At 42.1% G+C, this 7,500-nt stretch overlaps 1 protein-coding gene across 1 annotated transcript in view; it reads left to right on the top strand.

Moving 5' to 3' along the window:
- Window positions 1-7,500, top strand: part of samd12 (sterile alpha motif domain containing 12) — an 85,840-nt gene that overhangs the window by 68,471 nt on the left and 9,869 nt on the right. The window lies entirely within an intron of this gene.

Genomic DNA, 7,500 nt, shown 5'->3' with positions numbered 1-7,500 from the left:
TACAGAGAGGCCAGGTTTGGACCAGGTTTGGACCAGGTTTGGACCAGGTTTGGACCAGGTTTGGACCAGGTTTGGACCAGGTTTGGACCAGGTTTGGACCAGGTTTGGACCAGGTTTGGACCAGGTTTGGACCAGGTTTGGACCAGGTTTGGACCAGGTTTGGACCAGGTTTGGACCAGGTTTGGACCAGGTTTGGACCAGGTTTGGACCAGGTTCGTAGCTTCTGACACGGAGCAGAGAAAGATACGATTCACGAGCAGGTGTTTACTGTGGAAACAGTTTCCAGGCAGAACAACTTGAATAGTAACAAGTATATATGTGTAGTATTGTCCAGTACTTGACTCTGGTGTTGTGATAGTGTAGTAACAAGTATATATGTGTAGTATTGTCCAGTACTTGACTCTGGAGTTGTGATAGTGTAGTAACAAGTATATATGTGTAGTATTGTCCAGTACTTGACTCTGGTGTTGTGATAGTGTAGTAACAAGAATATATGTATAGTATTGTCCAGTACTTGACTCTGGTGTTGTGATAGTGTAGTAACAAGAATATATGTATAGTATTGTCCAGTACTTGACTCTGGTGTTGTGATAGGTAGTAACAAGAATATATGTATAGTATTGTCCAGTACTTGACTCTGGTGTTGTGATGGTGTAGTAACAAGTATATATGTGTAGTATTGTCCAGTACTTGACTCTGGTGTTGTGATAGTGTAGTAACAAGAATATATGTATAGTATTGTCCAGTACTTGACTCTGGTGTTGTGATAGTGTAGTAACAAGAATATATGTGTAGTATTGTCCAGTACTTGACTCTGGTGTTGTGATAGTGTAGTAACAAGAATATATGTATAGTATTGTCCAGTACTTGACTCTGGTGTTGTGATAGTGTAGTAACAAGAATATATGTGTAGTATTGTCCAGTACTTGACTCTGGTGTTGTGATAGTGTAGTAACAAGTATATATGTATAGTATTGTCCAGTACTTGACTCTGGTGTTGTGATAGTGTAGTAACAAGAATATATGTATAGTATTGTCCAGTACTTGACTCTGGTGTTGTGATAGTGTAGTAACAAGAATATATGTATAGTATTGTCCAGTACTTGACTCTGGTGTTGTGATAGTGTAGTAACAAGAATATATGTATAGTATTGTCCAGTACTTGACTCTGGTGTTGTGATAGTGTAGTAACAAGTATATATGTGTAGTATTGTCCAGTACTTGACTCTGGTGTTGTGATAGTGTAGTAACAAGAATATATGTATAGTATTGTCCAGTACTTGACTCTGGTGTTGTGATAGTGTAGTAACAAGAATATATGTATAGTATTGTCCAGTACTTGACGCTGGTGTTGTGATAGTGTAGTAACAAGTATATATGTATAGTATTGTCCAGTACTTGACTCTGGTGTTGTGATAGTGTAGTAACAAGAATATATGTGTAGTATTGTCCAGTACTTGACTCTGGTGTTGTGATAGTGTAGTAACAAGAATATATGTATAGTATTGTCCAGTACTTGACTCTGGTGTTGTGATAGTGTAGTAACAAGTATATATGTGTAGTATTGTCAGTACTTGACTCTGGTGTTGTGATAGTGTAGTAACAAGTATATATGTGTAGTATTGTCCAGTACTTGACTCTGGTGTTGTGATAGTGTAGTAACAAGAATATATGTGTAGTATTGTCCAGTACTTGACTCTGGTGTTGTGATAGTGTAGTAACAAGAATATATGTATAGTATTGTCCAGTACTTGACTCTGGTGTTGTGATAGTGTAGTAACAAGTATATATGTGTAGTATTGTCAGTACTTGACTCTGGTGTTGTGATAGTGTAGTAACAAGAATATATGTGTAGTATTGTCCAGTACTTGACTCTGGTGTTGTGATAGTGTAGTAACAAGTATATATGTGTAGTATTGTCCAGTACTTGACTCTGGTGTTGTGATAGTGTAGTAACAAGTATATATGTGTAGTATTGTCCAGTACTTGAGTCTGGTGTTGTGATAGTGTAGTAACAAGTATATATGTGTAGTATTGTCCAGTACTTGAATCCTTCTCTCCGACATGATTGACGGATTTTTCTAACTCTGATTTGGTCCCACGACACCTCGCAGCTCTGTTATTAAAGGTCCAGGAGCCGGAGACGTCCTGACAGTATCACGATACATCGTCGTTGTGTCGTGATACTGCCTCCACAAACTCTCCACAAACACACAAGTGTCACACGGTGTCGCACACTCGTTGCGTTTCCAGGTTATTAATCATCGTCTCACTTTTTTTTAGCGCCGCGCTCCCGAGACGGCGACGCACCGTCGTCCGGCGTCGCCTCCTCCTGGGGACGACGAGTACTTAAGCTAAAGTGCTCGCGTGACGTTAGCTCGACAGCTCGGAGCCGAAAGTGTTTCTTCTCTCCCAGGGGTCGCAGCTCGAATGTTTACGGAGAGACGTAAGTGGAATGGATCCCGGCGGTGCTGACCTGTGCTGGGAACGTCTGGAGATCAAGTTGATCTTATAGTTTAGACTGAAAAAAAAACCCAGGCTGTTTAAAGTTTATGTTTTATCCACAAACAATAGATGGATGATAGACGTATAGATGGATGATGGATGTATAAATGGATGATGGACGTATAGATGGATGATGGATGTATAGATGGATGATGGACGTATAGATGGATGATGGATGTATAGATGGATGATGGATGTATAGATGGATGATGGATGTATAGATGGATGATGGACGTATAGATGGATGATGGATGTATAGATGGATGATGGATGTATAGATGGATGATGGACGTATAGATGGATGATGGACGTATAGATGGATGATGGATGTATAGATGGATGATGGATGTATAGATGGATGATGGACGTATAGATGGATGATGGACGTATAGATGGATGATGGATGTATAGATGGATGATGGATGTATAGATGGATGATGGATGTATAGATGGATGATGGATGTATAGATGGATGATGGATGTATAGATGGATGATGGATGTATAGATGGATGATGGATGTATAGATGGATGATAGATGTATAGATGGATGATGGATGTATAGATGGATGATGGATGTATAGTTGGATGATGGATGTATAGATGGATGATGGACGTATAGATGGATGATGGATGTATAGATGGATGATGGATGTATAGATGGATGATGGATGTATAGATGGATGATGGATGTATAGATGGATGATGGACGTATAGATGGATGTATAGATGGATGATGGATGTATAGATGGATGATGGATGTATAGATGGATGATGGACGTATAGATGGATGATGGATGTATAGATGGATGATGGACGTATAGATGGATGATGGACGTATAGATGGATGATGGATGTATAGATGGATGATGGATGTATAGATGGATGATGGATGTATAGATGGATGATGGATGTATAGATGGATGATAGATGTATAGATGGATGATAGATGTATAGATGGATGATGTATGTATAGATGGATGATGGACGTATAGATGGATGATGGATGTATAGTTGGATGATGGATGTATAGATGGATGATGGACGTATAGATGGATGATGGATGTATAGATGGATGATGGACGTATAGATGGATGATGGATGTATAGATGGATGATGGATGTATAGATGGATGATGGACGTATAGATGGATGATGGACGTATAGATGGATGATGGACGTATAGATGGATGTTGGATGTAAATATCAATGCGGCTGCTTTTAATGTCACGTGATCTATTCACAGCAGCTTCGAGATCAACTGGTCGATCAGGATTATTGATCGATAACATCGGATGATGAAATATGAGTTGAATAAACAAAGTAAATATGTTAACAGGTGTAAATAAAATAAATCTCACACACAAAACATCTTTTCTAACGAACGATCATTAAAAGTATTAAAGTTTTCTAAGAAGACGTTAAGTGTTGCTCATTACCGTCATGTTTTCTTTAGAATTCACTGAAAAACACGCCAATGAAAGTCTTCACTGTGACATCTTTGTTCTTCGACAAAAGTGATTCACATCTTTATTTTCCTTCTTCTGTCTCCTTTGTTCTGGTTCAGTCAGCCGTCGTGTGGCTGTCACTCAAACGAACGCCCGCGCTCAGCCGTCACTCACGCCGGAGACGTCCTCCACAGACCAGCAGATGAAGACCATGTTGTCTCTCGTGCTAACAGGTCCACATCCCAGAGTGACCTTGAGTCCGCGGATGAGAAGCTGATTTACCTCAGACCTGTCCATCCATGAAGTCATTTTCTCCTCTGATGGGGATGAAGAATTGAACGTTGTTCCAACTGTTGCCTTCACAAACCGTTGATGTCTTTGTTCGGTTCGCTCGGATGCCTCCGTGAGGATTCACTTGAAGATCCGTTCGTGCGTCTGATGATCTTCACTGTCGACTAACACCATTATGAAGAACAAAAACAAAATCAAGATGGAAATGAAGCGTTTAATGTACGACTTTGTTTCCCTGAAACAAAACTCACCTTCAAGAACCAGAGAATATTCCTTTTATTCACTTCCATTCAATTTTATTTAACGTGTCTTATCATAACAAAGTTATCTCAAGACAATATACTGTTGAAGTAAAACTATAGTTGATTAAGGAAAAATAGATCCCAGCGATTCTTACTCTGCTTAGAAAGGAATCAGTCAGCATGATGGATGGATGATGGATGTATAGATGGATGATGGACGTATAGATGGATGATAGATGTATAGATGGATGATGGATGTATAGATGGATGATGGATGTATAGATGGATGATAGATGTATAGATGGATGATAGATGTATAGATGGATGATGGATGTATAGATGGATGATGGATGTATAGATGGATGATAGATGTATAGATGGATGATAGATGTATAGATGGATGATGGACGTATAGATGGATGATGGACGTATAGATGGATGATGGATGTATAGATGGATGATGGACGTATAGATGGATGATAGATGTATAGATGGATGATGGATGTATAGATGGATGATGGACGTATAGATGGATGATAGATGTATAGATGGATGATGGATGTATAGATGGATGATGGACGTATAGATGGATGATAGATGTATAGATGGATGATGGATGTATAGATGGATGATGGACGTATAGATGGATGATAGATGTATAGATGGATGATGGATGTATAGATGGATGATGGACGTATAGATGGATGATGGATGTATAGATGGATGATGGATGTATAGATGGATGATGGACATATAGATGGATGATGGACGTATAGATGGATGATGGACGTATAGATGGATGATGGATGTATAGATGGATGATGGACATATAGATGGATGATGGACGTATAGATGGATGATGGATGTATAGATGGATGATGGACATATAGATGGATGATGGACGTATAGATGGATGATGGACGTATAGATGGATGATGGATGTATAGATGGATGATGGACATATAGATGGATGATGGACATATAGATGGATGATGGATGTATAGATGGATGATGGACATATAGATGGATGATGGACGTATAGATGGATGATGGACATATAGATGGATGATGGACGTATAGATGGATGATGGACATATAGATGGATGATGGATGTATAGATGGATGATGGATGTATAGATGGATGATGGACATATAGATGGATGATGGACGTATAGATGGATGATGGACATATAGATGGATGATGGACATATAGATGGATGATGGATGTATAGATGGATGATGGACATATAGATGGATGATGGACGTATAGATGGATGATGGACATATAGATGGATGATGGACATATAGATGGATGATGGACGTATAGATGGATGATGGACGATAGATGGATGATGGACATATAGATGGATGATGGACATATAGATGGATGATGGACGTATAGATGGATGATGGACGATAGATGGATGATGGACATAGATGGATGAATGGATGGATGGATGGATGGGTGGATGGATGGATGGATGGATGGATGGATGGATGGATGGATGGATGGATGGATGGATGGATGGATGGATGGATGGATGGATGGATGGATGGATGGATGGATGGATGGATGGATGGATGGATGGATGGATGGATGGATGGATGGATGGATGGATGGATGTTCTGACCTGAGTTACCTTCAGAACATCATCATTAATGTCTGGCGTCCATGAGTTAGTAAATAATTCACTGTTTATTGTAAGCTGCACTTTGGAGAAGATGTCGAACAATAAATCATGCATTAGCTGCATAAACACTTGTGCTGATCCCTTTAACTTCCTCTGTCTCATCCCTCTCTTCTCTCCCTCATCTCTCTCTTCTCTTCCTCATCCCTCTTTTCTCTCCCTCATCCCTCTCTTCCCTCCCTCATCCCTCTCTTCTCTCCCTCATCCCTCTCCTGTCTCCCTCCTCCCTCCCTTCTCTCCCTCATCCCTCTCTTCTCTCCCTCATCCCTCTCTTCCCTCCCTCACCCCTCTTTTCTCTCCCTCCTCTCTCCCTTCTCTCCCTCATCCCTCTCTTCTCTCCCTCCTCCCTCCCTTCTCTCCCTCATCCCTCTCTTGTCTCCCTCCTCCCTCCTTTCTCTCCCTCATCCCTCTCTTCTCTCCCTCATCCCTCTCTTCCCTCCCTCATCCCTCTCTTCTCTCCCTCATCCCTCTCCTGTCTCCCTCCTCCCTCCCTTCTCTCCCTCATCCCTCTCTTCTCTCCCTCATCCCTCTCTTCTCTCCCTCACCCCTCTTTTCTCTCCCTCCTCTCTCCCTTCTCTCCCTCATCCCTCTCTTCTCTCCCTCCTCCCTCCCTTCTCTCCCTCATCCCTCTCTTGTCTCCCTCCTCCCTCCTTTCTCTCCCTCATCCCTCTCTTCTCTCCCTCATCCCTCTCTTCCCTCCCTCATCCCTCTCTTCTCTCCCTCATCCCTCTCCTGTCTCCCTCCTCCCTCCCTTCTCTCCCTCATCCCTCTCTTCTCTCCCTCATCCCTCTCTTCTCTCCCTCATCCCTCTCTTCTCTCCCTCCTCCCTCCCTTCTCTCCCTCATCCCTCTCTTCTCTACCTCCTCCCTCTCTTCTCTCCCTCATCCCTCTCTTCTCTTCCTCATCCCTCTCCTCATCCCTCTCTTCTCTCTCTTATCCCTCTCTTCCCTCCCTCATCCCTCTCTCCTCACCCCTCTCTTCTCTCCATCATCCCTCTCTTCTCTCCCTCATCCCTCTCTTCTCTCTCATATCCCTCTCTTCTCTCTCATATCCCTCTCTTCTCTTCCTCATCCCTCTCTCCTCATCCCTCTCTTCTCTACCTCCTCCCTCTTTTCTCTCCCTCATCCCTCTCTTCTCTTCCTCACCCCTCTCTTCTCTCCCTCATCCCTCTCTTCTCTCTCATATCCCTCTCTTCTCTCCCTCATCCCTCTCTTCTGTCCATCATCCCTCTCTTCTCTCTCATATCCCTCTCTTCTCTTCCTCACCGCTCTCTTCTCTCATCATCCCTCTCTTCTCTCCCTCATCCCTCTCTTCTCTCTCATATCCCTC

Source organism: Callionymus lyra, chromosome 3, assembly GCF_982586985.1.
Source record: "Callionymus lyra chromosome 3, fCalLyr1.hap1.1, whole genome shotgun sequence".
Lineage (NCBI taxonomy): Eukaryota > Metazoa > Chordata > Actinopteri > Syngnathiformes > Callionymidae > Callionymus > Callionymus lyra.
Note: the sequence above shows the minus strand (reverse complement) of the source record. Positions and strands in the feature narration are given on the sequence as shown.